Below are 17,677 nucleotides of genomic sequence, written 5' to 3'. Positions count from 1 at the left end.
ACCCCACGTTGGACTCTATGCTGACAGCTCGGAGCATGGAGTCTCCTTCAGATTCTGTGTCTCCCGCCCTCTGCCCCACCCCCGTTCGACTCTCTCTGTCTCTGTCTCTCTCTCAAAAATAAAAGAATCAGCTTTGAGATAAAATTTGCATACTATGAAATTCACTCATCTGAAGTATACAATTCAATGGTTTTTAGTAAATTTACAGAGCTGTGCAACCACAACCCAGATTTTTTAATTTTCCGCCACCCCAAAGAAATCCCTCGTATCTATTTACAGTCAATCCCCATTTCCATCTCTGGCTGCCGGCAGCCACTAATGGGCTTTGTCTCTACAGACAACTTCTGGACATTTCATATAAATGAAATCATACAATATGCAGTCTTTCGCATCTGGCTTGTTCGCTAGGCATAGTGGTTTTGAGGTTCTTCCACGTTGTTCATTCCTTTTTATTCCTGAATAAATTCCATGGTATGGACATAGCACATCTTGTCAATCCCTTCACCAGGTGATGGATATTTGGGTTGTTTGCATTTTGGGCTATTTTGAATAATACCATGAACATATGTGTACAAGTTTTTGTTGGGAATAATGCTCATATGAACGTTTCTGTACACGTTTTTATGAAAACATGTTTTTATTTCTCTTGGCAAAGATCTAGTTGTGCAATTGCTGAGTCCTACGGTAAATCTATGTTTAACATTTTGTGGAGCAGCCAAACTTTCTTCTAAGATAGCTGCACCATTTTATGTTCTTATCAGCAGTGTGTGAGGGCTCCAGTTTCTCCACATCCTCAACAATACTTGATACTGTCTCTTGTTTTTAGACATTCTAGTAGGTGCGGTTTTCATTTGTATTTCTCTAATAACTAATGAGGCTGAGCATCTTTTCATGTACTTATTAGCCATTCATATTTCTTCTTTGGTAAAATAGCTATTCCCATCCATTCTTAAGTTGGGTTGCTTATTTTATTATTGAATTGCGAGAGTTCTTTATATATTCTGGATACAAGTCTGTCTCAGATACATGATTTGCAAGCGTTTTCTTCCAATCTGTTGCTTGTCTTTTCATTTTCTTAATGGTATCTCTGCAGAGCAAAAGTTTTTAACTTTAAGTCCAATTTGTTTCTTCTTCCATGAATCATTCAGTGGGTATCATTATTTAAGAACACTTTACCTAACTCAAGTTCACAAAGATTTACTCCTAGGTTTTCTTCTTAAAGGTTAACAGTTTTAGCTCTTATATTTAGCTTATGATATATTTTGAATTAACTTTTGTGTATAGTGTGAGGGAAGGCTTTAACTCCATCTTTTTACACGTGGATATGCAATTGTCCCAGCACTATTTCCCTTCCCTATTGAATTGCCTTAGCATCTTTGTAGAAAATCAATTGACCATCAATTGACCATATTTTTGGACTCTCAACACCTTTCCATTGATCTACATGTCCAAACTTAAGCCAGTACCACACTGTCTTGATTTCTGTAGTTTCACAGTACATTTTGAAATTGGAAAGTATTAAGACTTCTAACTATGTTATTTTTCAAAGCTGTTTTGGCCCTTCTAGAGCTTTTGCACTTCCATATACATTTCAGAAACAGCCTGTCAATTTCTGCCAAGAAGAAGAAGAAGAAGAGAAAAAGAAAAAAGAAAAACAAAGAGCCTGCTGGGTTTTCGATATGGATTGCTTTGAATATGTAGACCAATTTAGGGAGACTCACCATCTTGACGATATTGAGACTTCAATATCACAGGGCTATCCTGCCTCACCTATACTTAGCATTAAATCAATGCCCCTCACCCAAACAGTGCTGCTCTCTTCTCAAGTCCCTGGGAAGCATGAAGCTCAGCCGTGCTTCGGCCTGAGCCCTGTTGCTCACGTAATGCTTTCCCAGCTTCTCCTTCAGCTCCCACCGCCCTGCGCTGTGGCGGCCCGAACTGACTTACCTAAAGTCCCTCTCTGCCCTGTATCGACAAAGACAGTTTGTCCGGAGAGAGCTATGCGATTACTGTTTTTTTTTTCTTTTTTTAAGAACTTCGTTTTAGAACCAATAAATAACCTCAGAGCCTGGCTTCAATCCCGTCTCTATCCTTAACCACACTCAAACCCTAAAGCTGTGCTTCTGGCAACAGTAATTACTGAAGGCGGGTTTTTTTCACTTCTTTCATTGCGCAAACACCATGTAGCAGCTCTTCATGGCTCCTGCTCACCTCAACTCTGGCGCTCACACTTAGGATGTGTGTGTGTGTGTGTGTGTGTGTGTGTGTGTGTGTGTGTGTGCACATCTACTGAAATGCTGTGCTTATGAATATGTGGCTTGTACCTTGAGGCTTCTATAGTATTGCTTTTCATTGGCTCATAAAGAACATAAAAATGATTAACTTTGGAGGGAATTTGTTCTTTCTAGCATTTTCATTTACAAGGAGGCATTGTCTACATTGTGTTCCCAAGTAGATAAATTTCATTAAAATGATGACATTCATTTAATCTTTTATAGATAGTGGAATTAAAACAACTTACAATAAATACTTTTCTATCTGGCTTGCCATACCACACTCTTTTACCCTTATCTCGCTCGCTACTCCTCAGGCTCCTTGACAGTTCTCCATCTTTTCCTGGATGACTCCCTACTATTGGTATGCCCCAGGGCCCAGTCCTAGTTCTACTTCTTTCAGCCCCTTGGTAATCCCATAAACACTTCATGAAAATGTGGCTTGCAATGTTGAGGCTTCCGAAGCATAGGGTTATTTTTCATTATTTCAGAAGGAGCACAAAAATGATGAACTTTTTAAACACTTGTTCTTTTTGACATTTTCATTTAAAAATTTTTTAAAGTTTATTTAGAGAGAGAGAGCGAACGAGCAGGGGAGGGGCAGAGAGAGAGAGGGAGACAGCATCCCAAGCTGGCTCCGCGCTGTCAGTGCAGAACCCGACTCTGGGCTTGACCTCTTGAACCCTGAGGTCCTGACCTGAGCCAAAACCAAGAGTCGGAAGCTTAACGGACTGAACCATCCAGGCACCCCTGACATTTTCATTTTCAAGGGGACATTGTCTACATTGTATTTCAAGGTAAATATATTCAGTTAAAACAGCAACATTTGGGCCACCTGCGTGGTTCAGTTGGTTAAGCGTCTGACTTCAGCTCAGGTCATGATATCACAGGTCATGAGTTCGAGTCCCACATCACATGGGACTCTCTGCTGTCAGCACAGAGCCCGCTTCAGATCCCCTGTCTCTCTCTCTCTCTCTCTCTCTCTCTCTCTCTCTCTCTCTCTCTCTCTCCCTCTCTCTCTCTGCCCCTCCCACACTCACGGTCTCTCTCAAAAATAAACATTAAAAAAATTAAAAGAAAACAAAATGGCAATGTTCACTGCACCTTTTATTGATGGTGAACATTGAGCAACTTCTACTAGTCTCTCCAGCTTGTAGCATACCATACTCCGGTCTCCTACACCTGCTCCCTGTTCTGTGGACGGCTCCCAGCCCTTGGTGTGCCCCCTTCTCTTTTCACGCCCACTCATTTCAAACCTGCTCCTCTTGAGGTCTTCCCCATGTCAGGAAATGCCAATTCCATCCTTCCAGTCATTCGGGATGGAAACCTAGGTGACTTCCTCATCTCCTCTCTTTCCTTTATCGCTACATCCAGGAAATCCAGTTGGCTCTACCTTCAGAATATTTGCTGAGTCTTGCCACTTCCCACAGTGTCTCCTTTAGCTTCTATTTCATTGTTAGATGAGTCTCCTTACCCCAGGTCCCTGCTTACATGTTCATCCACTTTAATTGTTTAATAGCCTAACTTTTTATTTATTTGTGCGTGCATATTATATTTCCAGTGGTTTTCTTTTCTTCCAATGTTACTGACATACAGCACTGTAGAAGTTTCAGGCATACAGCGTAATGACTTGACTTAAATATATTGTGAAACGATTACAATAAGTTAACATCCATCATCTCGTACAGATAGAAGAGGAAAAAAACGTTTTTCCTTGTGATAAGAACTTTTAGGATTTTAATCTCTTAGCAACTTTCAAATATCCCGTACAGTAGTGTTAACTATAGTCACCATGTTGTCCGTTACATTTAGGCCTGAATTCTATCATTTACACGAGCAGCCTTAGTGTTAGTGGTAGTGCTCCTCTTCTCAAGAGCTGCCAATGGTTCCCAATTTCTCAAAGGCCAAGGCCTTACAATGGTCTAAAAAGCTTTACACAGTCTGGTCCTTCACCTCCTTCAAGTCAAAGCTCAAAAGCAACCTCCTGCGTTGATTATCCCAGTTAAAACTGGAACACTCTTACTAATCTTTTACCCTGCTCTGTTATTTCCCATAGCACTCATCACATTCTAATCGGCCACAAAATTTGCTTATTTATTTTGTTTACTATCTGATTTATGTAATCTTTGAGATGGCAAGGCTTTTTATATGTTTTGGTCTCTGACAGATTCCCCAATGCTTAGAACAGGACGTGACACACAGTAGGTGTTCATACATACCGACGGCATGAATAAGTAAATTAGCATAGTAGATTAGGATAAATTAGATTACTATTAGATTACTATAGCAAATAATTTACGGAATTAAGTAGGAGTAAAAATGCAAGATCATTTAATATGTTCATCAGTATGACAGCATGGTACAGTGGAAAAAGCATGGCGTGAGAGGCCACACAGGAGGGGAGAAGCCTTTACTGCCTCGGTCTATACGCAGCAGCCTTGGTGGTTCTTTTCCCTCTCCCCTTCTTGTGTACTATGCTGTCATCCTACAGAATTATCAGCGGTTCTCTAAATAAAGCTGCCTTGCTGTCTCTTCTAGGCCTGGAACGCCCTGCGCTGTGGGGGATCCTTTACTCTCTTCCCTTTCCCCTCTATTCTTCCCTTTGCCCTGAATTTAGAAATTACTGCCTCGGGGCACCTGGGTGGCTCAGTCGGTTAAGGGTCTGACTTCAGCTCAGGTCATGATCTCATGGTTCGTGGGTTCGAGCCTCATGTCGGGTTCTGTGCTGACAGCTCGGAGCCTGGAGCCTGCTTCGGATTCTGTGTCTCCCTCGCTCTCTGCCCCTCCCCCAGTCACACTCTGTCTGTCTCTCTCTCTCTAAAAAATAAACATTAAAAAAAAATTTTTAAAGAAAGAAATTACTGCCTCTGAGACTTGTTAGACCTTCTCAAGCCCGAATTGCACCCCCCTACCTTTGTGCTGACTCACATAGCACCCCATGTTGTCTAAACCTGTCACCATGTATTGGGGACTCTGAGACCAAACCTGAATGTTTTTAAACACTTGTTAGCTGGCCACAAGCACAAAACAGTTATTCTCACAACTGCCAGCAGAGAATTGCTTGCTAGGGCTTTAAGGATGGAAGTGAAATATGAAGAAGCATTTGGTTCCAGAATCACATTGTTGAGTCCTCTTGGCCATACAGAGATAAGCCAGGTTATCAATTCATTTTCATTGAGGTAACTCCCCACATTGGTGAAATAACAAAACATAAATACAGTAAAACCTTAGTTTGCAACCATAACCCGTTCCGGAAACATGCTTATAATCCAAAGCACTTGTATATCAAAGCAAATTTCCTCCTAACAAATAATGGAAATTCAGATGATTCATTCCACAACCCAAAAATATTCATTTAAAATGATTACAATCCTGTAATACAATACAAAATAATAAAGAAAATGCAAAATAAAGAATTTTTTAATGTTTACTTATTTTTTAGAGAGAGACACACAGACTGCGAGCAGGGGAGGGGCAGAGAGCAAGGGAGACACAGAATCTGAAGCAGGCTCCAGGCTCTGAGCTATCAGCACAGAGCCTGACGCAGGGGTTGAACTCACAAACCGTGAGATCATGACCTGAGTCGAAGTCAGATGCTTAACCAACTGAGTCACCCAGGCGCCCCAAGAAAACACAAAATATAAAGAAAAACAAATTAACCTGCACTTACCTTTGAAAACTTTCGTGGCTGGTGTGAGGGCAACAAGAGAGAGGAGGGTTATTGTGTAGGATGACTTTCACTGTCACTAACAGATGTTGACTACAGTACAATGTGAATTAACTTGTCATAGACTGTATTTAATGCAACTGGCGATAAGGCAGCAGAGGAAAGGGTCCCTCTCTGCAGGAAGCCTGACCTAGAATGAAGCAAAGCATTCTTAGGCTTACTCTTGTCTGGAAAAGCAAAGGACTGTCCATCAGTGCTTTGAAGTGACAGAAAACACCTAGTGCCAGTTGTGGGCACCTTCCAACGTTCTGAAAAATTACTGATTTCTGCCAGACACCGTGGCCAAACACCAAACACCGCATCCGAGCATGGGAGATGATCATCCACAATCCCGCAGTGAGAAAGAGAGAGAGAGAGAGAGAGAGAGAGAGAGAGAGAGAGAACATTGGCTCAATTGTGATCTTGTGACATTTGGCTTCATGTACTACTTGTATTGCAAGACATCGCTCGTTTATCAAGTTAAAATTTATTAGAAATGTTTGCTTGTGGGAGCGCCTGGGTGGCTCAGTCGGTTGAGCATTCAACTCAGGTCATGATCTCACCGCTCCTGAGTTCGAGCCCCGCGTGGGGCTCTGTGCTGACAGCTCAGAGCCTGGAGCCTGTTTCGGATTCTGTGTCTCCATCGCTCTCTGCCCCTCCCCCACTCACGCTCTGTCTTTCTCTCTCTCTCTCAAAAATAAATACACATTAAAAATTTTTTAAATAAATAAAAGCTATTAAAAAAGAGAAATGTTTGCTCATCCTGTGGAACACTCGCAAAACAAGTTACTTACAAGGAGTGATGTCTTGCAATATGAGTAGTACGTGATGCCAAACATCACATAATCACAACTGAGCCAATGGTTCTTGAAATTCACTTTGATACACAAGTGCTTTGGATTATAAGCATGTTTCCCAGAAGGATTATGCTCACAAACCAAGGTTTTACTGTATTTCTTTTTTTTTCTAAAATTTTTTAATGTTTATTTTTGAGAGAGAGATACAGAGTATGAGCAAAGGAAGGGCAGAGAGAGAGAGAGGGATACACAGAATCCAAAGCAGGCTCCAGGATCTGAGCTGTCAGCACAGAGCCCGATGCAGGGCTGGAACTCGGGAACGCAAGATCATGACCTAGGCCGAAGTCAGACGCTTAATCAATTGGACCACCCAGGCACCCCGGTTTTACTATATTTCAGATACACTGTCTCATGGGGGAAGTGCCCTTTTGAGGGTTTTTGTGTGTGTGTGCCCACATTCCTTTTGGACGTTTAGGGACCTGATACTCTCCTAGCTGAGCCCAAGGCGTGGATTTAAGGACTCATGAGATTGGGGAAGAGAGGAGATGGGACAAGCCCTTTTTTTTTCTTTTTTTTAAAGTCGATTATAATCAATTTACACTTTTTTCAAATGCTTATTTATTTTTGAGAGACAGAGCGCGAGCAAGAGAGGGGCAGAGAGAGAGGGAGACACGGAACCCAAAGCAGGCTTCAGGCTCTGAGCTGTCAACACAAAACCCAATGTGGGGCTCGAACCCACGGACCGTGAGATCATGACCTGAACTGAAGTCAGACACTTAGCCAAATGAGCCATCCAGGGGCTCCTCTTTTTTTTTTTTTTTAATGTTTATTTATTTTTGACAGAGAGACAGAGCATGAGCAGGGGAGGGGCAGAGAGAGAGGGAGACACAGAATCCGAAGCAGGCTCCAGGCTCCGAGCTGTCAGCACAGAGCCAGACATGGGGCTCGAAACCACATGCCGTGAGATCATGACCTTAGCTGAAGTAGGACCAACTGAGCTACCCAGGCGCCCCAGGACAAACCCTTTGATATGCTTAGGAGAGGGTTCCCACCTAATGATTACAATTCTGACTTACAGATGGCGAGAGAAGACATCCCTGTTTAGGGATCTCTAGAAGTCATGTCTTATTTAAAGCGACTGAAGTTTCCTTGTGATGGCTTTAGGTTTTTGCTTTGCTAGAGAATTGGAGGGAGAGTCAAGTTTGTGAGGCAGGAAGTACACAGAAAGAGCTGGAGAAATGTGGAGATGTGATGACAGACCAGAAAGCTAGAGACAGATAATAGGACAGAAGCTATGAGGAGCCATTCCAAGCAACAGGTGACCAGCAACAACCAAGGTATGTAGGCATTAGCCAGGAAGCCTCCAACATTCACGAAGACACGGATTTCCTGTCACTCATGCAACATAAAGTCTCAAGTTATTCTACTGGGTTGTAAAAACAACAAAGTTGAAAGGCTGGAAAATTTGGGGACTCTCAGATTGCATTAAAAAAAATGCTTAGGAGCACCTGGGTGGCTCAGTCAGTTAAGCGTCTGACTCTTGATTTTGGCTCAGGTTGCGATCTCTCAGATGGTGAGATCGAGCCCGGAGTTGGGCTTGGGATTCTCTCTCTCTGCCCCTCCCTGGCTTGCATGTGCACGCTCTCTTTCTCAAAAGAAATAAACTTTAGAAAAATATTATTATTGTAGTAATCTCTATACCCAATATGAGGCTCGAACCCACAACCCCAAGATCAAGAGTAGCATGCTTTTCCGACCGAATCACCCAGGCACTGCTCAGATTGCATTTTGAAGGTTCTGTCTGCAATAGGGACCAGAAAAAAAATATTTAGGACAACAGCTACCAACCTGTTGGAATGTGTCAGTGTACAGGTCTTGGTGTGTACCAGCGGAAGTTGGTACTGATTTGGGAGGATGCTGGTGCATCCTGAGGGACTGAGATGGACTGGACCCCAACAAGATGCCTTAAAAACCATCAACAGCTATAAAGCGCCTGTCCAAACAGTTTTCAAGAGGAAAGGGAATGCATATGTAACTTTATTAGAGTTCACTGAAAATACAACTCTTTGATTCCCAGAGATTAAAGTGGGAGCTAGTTACATGAAAAGTGACTACCTTATCACAGACGCTAGGCTTCTGAAAAGCCAAAAACAAAAACAAAAACAAAAACAAAACAAACAAAAAAAAGCAGGCAAGGAAAGGTTATAGAGTATCCTAAATCCTCACAACCCCCTTCCTTGGAACTTCCTTCCAACTCTACCACCATTCTTAGACCGAAGCCTCTAACATGCCTCGGGACATTTCAGACTGCAAGGTAGCAGATTTGAGGAGTATCCTGTAATACTTATGTTAGAGGGCTAGGAAAAGACAGCCTCCCTTTTCCCAGTGGGACTCTACCAGTGTGAAAAGATGCCCTCAAGGTATTTGGGAGCTCCCATTACTTTCCAGTAATTGGTGGGAAAAGTAATTGAATACAGGAATTACCTAGAGGAGTTAGTATAAATGATGTGGTTTTACTTTGCTTGGTGTCAGAGAAGCAGAATGCTCCTTACAGCACTAGACCCATCTATACCCTTTTTTTTCTTAAATGAAAGTGAGGGAGGTATCATAGATCACATATAACTTTTTTTTTTTTTTGAGGAATGGACTCTACATAGTAAATATAAAGATTGGTGAAAAGACACAGCACACAGAAACAGTATTTTTAAAAAAGACGTTTTGGATGTAACAGAATGTCATATATGAGGCCACATCATGCCATAAGGGGTGTAATGATCACAGTGGTTCATGACATTACTCACTGTAGGTATATATACCAGCTACACACAACACAGACACATTTCAATTCCTGCTTGAATCAAGAACGTAAGTCTCTCTCTGTACAGGTCAGTGCTACACTATGTATACCTCAAAATGTATGTTTGTTGGCTAATACACAAGAATCAAAATTCACCCATTTTAAACGTTCAAGAATAATGTATGAAAACGCAAATGTTCAAAGTTGAATGTATGTCATTTTAAAGTATATTTTATGGCTTACAGTTTTTTAAAGCTTGTTTTATAGTTTAAATCAGAAAAAGTAAGCTTATTTCCCTATTTCCTTAGGATTCAGGTGATTCTCTATTTTTTCCCACGAACTAGTCTACTTCAGCAAAAAAGTACACCGTGTGCTATCTTGGCCTCTTGGGAAACATGACATGTTCAAGTTTGCTAGAAAGAGATAATGATCGCTTTTAGCCACACACCTCACTGTAAATTCATGGGGATATTGGTGTAGAGAGAAAATGGCGGCGGGGGGTGGAGGGGGGTTAGGGTAGGAGATCCTCAGTTTTAGATTAGAAATGGGCACTGGATGACTTAATTTAAGGTTAGTTGTAGAACCACTGGCCTCCAGCTGTGTATTTCTGTCATTTACATTTTTCTCACAAAGAGGTTTCACAATAATAAATTTACAAAACAGGCTTTAGTATGGTTCTACATTCTTAAATCAAGTAAGGCGATATATTTAAAAAACATTAGCTCAAATTCTACAGCTGATTTATTTAAAAAGAACAACCACCCCAAAAATCACTGCTCTCTGAATGTTCGTTCTTGCCATCTTATTTTGACGCAAATAGAACAGCGTTTTTAGATCCGACATTTCTGTGGGGCAGACATGCCGTTTTCTATGAATTTTCCCACCTCTGGGAAATGCATTCCCGAAAGAGTAATTGCTGTGCAATAAGCCAAGTGGAACTATGACGCAATAATCTCCTGCAAGTTGCTTTACAAAAATGATGTCATTTGGCGCAGAAGTAGTCAATTTTATAAAACAGGTAGGTAGGGCAAGGCTTCCTCCACGTCGTCGCAGACGCCCCCACCCCCACCGTGGTATTCAAGATGCAAAAAGACATTTTCCGGGCGCCCCAACCCTCAACTTTGTCGAGGGTGGGCGCACCCGCAGTAGCTTGAGACCACCGCTCATGCAGACTAAGCGAGACCGCTGCGAGGGGATAAGCACCACCCGGCGTTCCCAGCCCCGACGGCGACGCCACGAGGGAAACCGCGTCGAGCCGAGGCCGCAGTGCAGCGCCCGGCCGCCTTCTTCTCTCGGTGGGGCCCGCCGGCGTGGCCGGCTTGAACGTGGGGCCCCGCGGGCGTGGGACAGCCCTGCCCCCACCCCGCTCCCACACCCGCTCCCGCTCCCCCGGCGCCGGAAGTGACGCGCGCTGGCTGAAAGATGGCGGCATTGGCGCTCGACCAGGGGGAAGGTAAACACCCTCCGGGCCGTGGCCCGCGCGCGGGCCCCCTCGAGGCGCCGATGGGGGACGAGGGCGCCTCCGAGGCCTGTTTTCCAACTATTGCCTTCCCACCCTTCGACCTCCCTACCCGCGTGGCAGGCTTCCGCGTTGCGACGACGGCGCATGGAGCCCCCTGCCGGCGGGCCCCGCCTCCCTGGGCCGGCCCCGGGCGGCTCCCGCGGCCCGCAGGGGGCGCGCGGCCCGGAGCGGCCCCTGGCTCGTGGCCCCGCACGCTCCGCCCCTTGCCCGCCCCTTTCCCGCCTTCCTCCACCCCCGGCGTGGGTGATCCTGAGGCTCGGCGCGCTTCGGGGCAGAAGCCCGGAGACGCCGTCGTCGACGCCGCTGCCACCCGTGCTTCTGCTGCTGCCCGCAGCCCCCCAGCCCCTTTCCCCGCCCGTGGCCCCGAGTCGGCCCTCCAGCCGAGCCCCGCCGGGCGCCGCGAGGCCCCTGGCGTTGGCAAGGCCGGGCCCGGCCCCGACGCCGCGCCGCCTTGCGCCTTGTGCCGAGCCCGACTGTCTCGACTCGCGACTCAGCGCTGTCTTCTTTCCCAGGACTGGTTCCGAGGGGGCCGCAGGCGCGCAGACTCGCCCCCCGCCGGAGCGCCCCGGCCCGGCCCGGGAGCGGCCCCTTGTAGAGGTTCGAGGAGCCTGCCGAGTGCCATCCCGGGGCCCGACCGCCCACCGCCTGGCCCGCCGGCCCGCTTCTTCCTGATGCAGACTGCCGTCCACTAGAGGCTGGACAGACCCCCGAGGTGCGTAGCCGCCCCTGGCCCTCCGGCCTGCAGGAGCCCGGGCTTCGTCCGCGTCCCCGCGCTCGGCACCGATTTGGTAGCCTTTTCTGCACAGACCCGAGTCAAACATTTGGTAGACGCCGGGAACTAATTTGTCTTTGAGTTTACTTAAATTGTTTGAAATCTAATTTTTTTCAGGGAGGGGGGGAGAAGGAAGAAGCATAATTCAGCCATTTTTTGCAGCACACAGCTGCAGGTACCATGATTATTTTCTCCCTAACCCGTTCCTTCCCTTTAAAAATTCTGTTTATGGCTGGAATAGAAGTATGCGAAATGCGAGGCATAAAACGTGGAATCAGAAGGTCTGGGTTCGACTGGGTGACGCTGAGAAAATCGCTTACCGATCCTCGGTTTCTTATCTATGAAATCTAGTCGGTAATAGCCACATCACAGGGTAGTGAGGACTATATGAGGTCATATATATGAAAATAACCTATAGCTGTAAAGTGTTGTAAAAATGCAAAGCAATTTTTTAAGTAACCCTTGCCAGAGTGGTTAACGTTGTAGTGGCTAACTGTTGCTGCCTCTTTTTTTTTTTTTTTTCTGTATTATAAGAGTAAGCAATAAGTACGGAATAGCAAAGCAGTGCTGTGAATCGACCAGATATATAATAGTCACGTTGCTTGGCCTTCTTCCTACGAAATGCTAACTGCTTATTTAAATAACGGTATTCTTTAATTCAAATTTAACGTTACTGTAGTGCTTTGCTTTTCATTTTTCTAGGCCGCTTATGCCCGTTTTCTTACTCGGAATATTTATTTAACACTTTGTGTTTAGTCTTCTGTGTTTTCCGAATTTAAATTTATTTTTGTTGATCTGATTAAATTGTAACTTAGAAAATGCTTTTAAGGTATATTCTTTAATTTTAATGCTGTTTTTCATATCTAGGGAACAGGATGCCTGGATATCTCTACTAATTTGAAAATTATTTTTGAAGAGCTCACAAATGCATTCAGATTTCTGTAATTCTTAACAGATCTAGAAATGTGTAGAAATTTTCAACTTTTTGGCAATGTACTAGTATTTGTGTAATTTAATTTTCTTTTTAAGTCATCACAACACTTAGTAGGTGCTTAAAACCAGTTTTTCAGTGGTAAAGGGTGTTAATTTGCGCTCTATTGCTGATTTAACTTGGGAGAAATAATAGAATAGTAAATATTTGTGGTTTGGACTTATTTGTCAGATTTTATAATACATATGTGTAAAAACAGATCAGTATGGAGTAATTCTTACTGGGTACATCAAAAATGTACCATGTAGTATGTTTTGGCTTAAAAATGGTCCACAAAAAGTGAAAGAGAAGCATTTTTCTTAGTATATTGTTATTTTTAGCCAACAAATGGTTTTCTGAGACTTTTTATTTTATAATCTAATCCCGGTTGTTTTTTAGAGTATGCTTTTGTGTTTTGTAAAAAGATTGAGTAATATAAGTGGGTAGGATTAAATTAGGTGGTAGAGCCTCTTGTAATGTGCTAGGCTTTTATACATCGGACTTCTCGTTTGTCCTAAAGAAAAAATTTTGGTAAATCATTGCTTTATTGGGAATTTCAAGGTTTGACCTTCTCTCTGCCTTGATTTGGGTTATCTGGGGCAAAAATCTTGGAACCAGGGCTGGCTTGGCCTTCATGGGTGTTCAGAAGGGCCCCGAAGTTGGTGTAATAATCTGCACATAAAACTGGCATTGTACAATATAAAGGTGAATGATGAAACTCATGCTAATTTAAATTTTTAATTTTTCTTTACTTAGAACGCGTTAAACAGCAAATAAAAAAACACCAATAAGTCGAGAGATACCTCAGAAGAAAGGAGAAAACTTTTTATTTTAGTACCTTTAACGACACTTTTTTCCAGCTTTTGGATAAGGGGGTCCGAATTTTCATTTCACTTGCGTCCCAAAAATTAGCTGGTCTGCTGTCAGCTCGCCCTTCACTTTGTAAATATTTTAAGAGTAAATAACGTTAACTGTAAGGAGAATTAATATTTAGTTTGAGAGGTTGGATTAATTTATTAGCGTATATTTTCTCTGAACTGGCATGCAGTAGTTTGTGTGGGGTTTTTTATTGAAAAGAAATTAAGAGTCACTGGTGAAGCCTTGTAGGATACTGATTAAACATAGAGGCTCTGAAGTGGGACGGACCCCAACTCCACCGCTTAAGGATCAGGGCCTCGGGCAGGTTTCTTAACCTCTGTGAGCTTTGATTTTTCTCATTTTTAAATCAGGGGTGGTTACAGAACATGGATTGTTATGTGGTAAATGAACGGATAAATTTATCTGTTCATCCAACAAATATTTATTAAGCACTTATTATGTGCCAAGCGCTGTTATTTCTAGGTTGTGAGGGATACAACAGTCAAAGCAAAACCAGAAAAAAGAAAAACAACCCAAACAGTAAACTAAACAAGGAAGAGAGGCTCTATCTCAATTTTAATATACTATAGAGAAAAATTAAGCAGAAAAGTAAAGTGAGGATTTCTGGCAGTGGGTTTTGTTTTTTTGTTTGTTTGTCTTTAATTTTAAAGATGGGGTTTGGGGAAGGCCTCGCTGAGATGACACTGGAGTAAAGGCCTGAAGGGAGCCCTATATATCTGGAGATATAGTGATCCAGGTAGAGGGAACAGCAAGTGTAGAAGTCTTAGGATGGGTGTATGGCTGGTTTTCAGGAAATAGCAAAAGAGGCCAGTGTATCTGGGGCAAGGGGTACAAGGGGGAGAATAATAGGAGATAATACTATTATTGCTATTTTAAGAATCATTGGAGGGGCTCTTGTGGTTCATTTTTGCTGTGGGTATATGTTGTATTGCCGCTGGTACAAAAGTGGAAGGCCTTTTCAGAATTAGAAATTTTAACTTTGGAAGAAATTAGAAAAGGGGAGGTATTTCCTCAGATACTCTGTTTTTAATATAAGGCCTTTAAAGCTCATCTGGCTGAATCATTGAAGCAAATAAGAACAGATAGAAAATTTATTCTTTGTCTCTGATAAAATCATTGAATTTAGTTAATGATTCTACATCATTTAAAGATTTGCAGGAAATCTGTATCAGGACATCAAGATCCCTTCCAAAAGATTTAGTTTGTTTGTATAATTCTTGTAGAGAACTAAAATGTTAACACTATAATATTGATGTTTTCTTGTTAGGATATAACTTAGAAGATTTGGAGTTTTATTCCCCAGTAGAGGCTTTTCCTAGAATTCTCACTGGATCCAATCTCTAAAGGCTAGGGAAGCTGTTTTCCATGACATCACTCTTGGACTACTACTGCTTGTAGTGAGAAATAGGCAGAGCATTAAATGAAAATCTTCTGATGAAAAAATAGCATTGAAGCAGGAGTGGTTTTTTTTTTTTTCTTATAAGTTTTCTTGTGGTATAGAATGATTAAATGCTAAACATACCTGAAAAGTGAAGTAATTTGGATAATAGGTGCCAACCTGGCTGGAGGACCCAGAGCCTTCCTAAAAGCTCAGTTAAATGGTCATTTGCAGTTTGGTACTGAGTTGTAAGAACATTTAGATAGATAAGAAAGAATTTCCAGTATTAAGTAAATTAAAGTTATGTTGCCTTGCCTCCCGTATTAAACTGAGTTGTCTCTCAATTTGAATAGTGTATCCAAGAATAAAATGACTGCTAATATAGGATGTTTTTACATTTTTCTTGCCTTTTAGATTGAGAAGTTAACCACTTTGAGATTGCTGAACTTAAAATTTCTTTTTTATAAGTTAACAGAAATTGTGAGAAACTCCATGATTCTATTTTTGTCTGTAGTAAGCCTTGCATTTTCTTTTCAGTGTGCGAGTATGGGATTTTCTGCATTAGGCATCAGCTTTGGTAAGCCACCAGTTTGAGGAAGAAGGTAGTATGAAATAATTTAAATTTTTCGTTGAAAACAAGTGTATCAGGCTTTGAGAATCTAGCTTTTGTTCCGAATGACTTAAGATTTTGTATGAATTTTCAAGGAGCTTTGGGAGGAACGTGAAAGCAGTAAATTATTGCTTAAGGCATAAACATGGAGGTTGATTTTGAAATACCTTCTATTTAATTGCCTAAAATTTTGCCTTGAGATTGGAATGGCAGCCTTCTAACTGAGAAGGAAGCATTTAATTTCTTTGCGTTTAATTTCCTGTCCAATTTTACCCCCATCAGACTTCTTTCTTTACTGGTCACTAGAGAGTTTGAACTGTTAAAAATTTCTGTGATATAAATAGCAGTAATAGTCTTCCAGGGCAGAGGTAGGAAGAATATGTTTTGTGCATGTGTGTGTTGTCATCGATCTCTTATACTGTCAGGAGCACTCAAACCTTTTGGTCTCAGGACCTCATTATTCTCTTAAATATTTGGAGGACCCTTAAGAGCTTCTGTTAATGTGGGTTGTATCTATTTATATTTACCAAAATAGAAATTAAAACAGGGAAATTAAAAAAAATATTTGTACATACAGTTTATTTAAAAAACCCATTACAGGTTAATCTGAATAACATTTTTTTAATGAAAATTAACTGTCTTCCAAAACCATACTAAACTTGGTGAGAAGAGTGGCATCATTTTGCAGATCTGATTAATGTCTGACTTAATGAAAGACAGTGGGCTTCCTATCGGCTTCTGCATTCAGTCTGTTACCATATCACACGTGTAGCCTCTGGAAAACAGAGAATGAAAGTTCTGGAAAAGACAAACAACTTTTAAAATTATGACTCTGAAAATAGTTTTGACTTGGTGGATTTCTTTTAGGGGACTAGGACCTCATTTATCTCTGGACTGTACTTTGAAAATCACTATACTAATCATTCTTAGGTGTAGAAAATACGAAGGTTTCTCTTTAATCAGTGCCAAGTTTATGAAACAAGACAAACTCTTCAGTATTTTTTTCCTAGTGAAGTAATTATGTCTTGTCATTTAGTTTTAAGTTGGTTCCCCTTTTGAAAAAAAAAAAACCTGCCATTTGAAATTCTGAAGGCCAAGTGTAGAATATATATATATATATATATACATATATATATATACATATATACACATGTGAGTTTATAAACCATGATTTCCTTTAATCTGATGATCTGTTTTGAAAAGTGAGGATACAGAGTTTCTGTGCATGGAACATCTTGTAAGTCAGTAAATACCTCTTCTCAAAGCCCCTTAATGGATTTTTTTCGCCAGACCTCATTGATTTATAGTCCTTATTTGAGTTTAGTTTTACAGAGATTCATTCTTAAAACTATTTATTCCATGAATTGCTATAATTTTAAAGAAAATTCTTATGCATAAGATTTTGTGTGGTTTTTTTTGTATCCTTATAATTTTCTCTTTGTAGGTATTATTTTTTTTATTTGCTTACATGGGTGTTTTGTGTTTTTATCTTAAGCCTCACTTTTTTTTCTTTTCTTTGTAGCTTCCAGGGTATGGATTGTGAACAAGTTGGTTTTGTTTCACATGTTCCTTTGTAAGTTTGGTTGTTTGATGCCTTAAACATGGATGTTGTAGCTCTGTGCTGCCCAATAGAATATAACACAAGACACATGTAATTTAAAATTTTTTACAGCCACAGTTTTTTTTAAAAGTAAAAAACAGGTGAGGTTACTTTTAGTGTATTTTATTTAACCCATTATATCTAAAGTATTATTTCAACGTGATTAGTACAAAAAATTGTGTAAAGAGATAATTTACAGGGTTTTCTTGTACTAAATCTTCAAAAATCTGGCATTCATTTTATACTGAGAGCACATCTCAATTTGGATGAGCTACATTTCAAGTGCTCTATAGCCCCATGGCTAGTGGCTTATATATTGAACAGCACAGATATAGAGAGTAGCTACCCTGGTTAGGGCAGAAAAACTTGAAAA

General features: G+C 41.5%; 1 protein-coding gene across 2 annotated transcripts in view; it reads left to right on the top strand.

Annotated features, from left to right (window-relative positions):
• Positions 1-10,898: 10,898 nt before the first annotated feature.
• Positions 10,899-17,677, top strand: part of KLHL15 (kelch like family member 15) — a 35,927-nt gene continuing 29,148 nt past the window's right edge. Inside the window, exons 1-2 of one of the 2 annotated variants that reach the window (XM_045050493.1) lie at positions 10,899-11,026; positions 11,608-11,807. The gene's annotated coding sequence lies outside the window, so the exon portion shown is untranslated. Of the gene's footprint in view, positions 11,027-11,331; positions 11,808-17,677 lie in introns of those variants that run through there. The other variant, XM_011291634.4, reaches the window with a different exon arrangement.

This window comes from Felis catus, chromosome X, assembly GCF_018350175.1.
Source record: "Felis catus isolate Fca126 chromosome X, F.catus_Fca126_mat1.0, whole genome shotgun sequence".
NCBI lineage: Eukaryota > Metazoa > Chordata > Mammalia > Carnivora > Felidae > Felis > Felis catus.
Note: the sequence above shows the minus strand (reverse complement) of the source record. Positions and strands in the feature narration are given on the sequence as shown.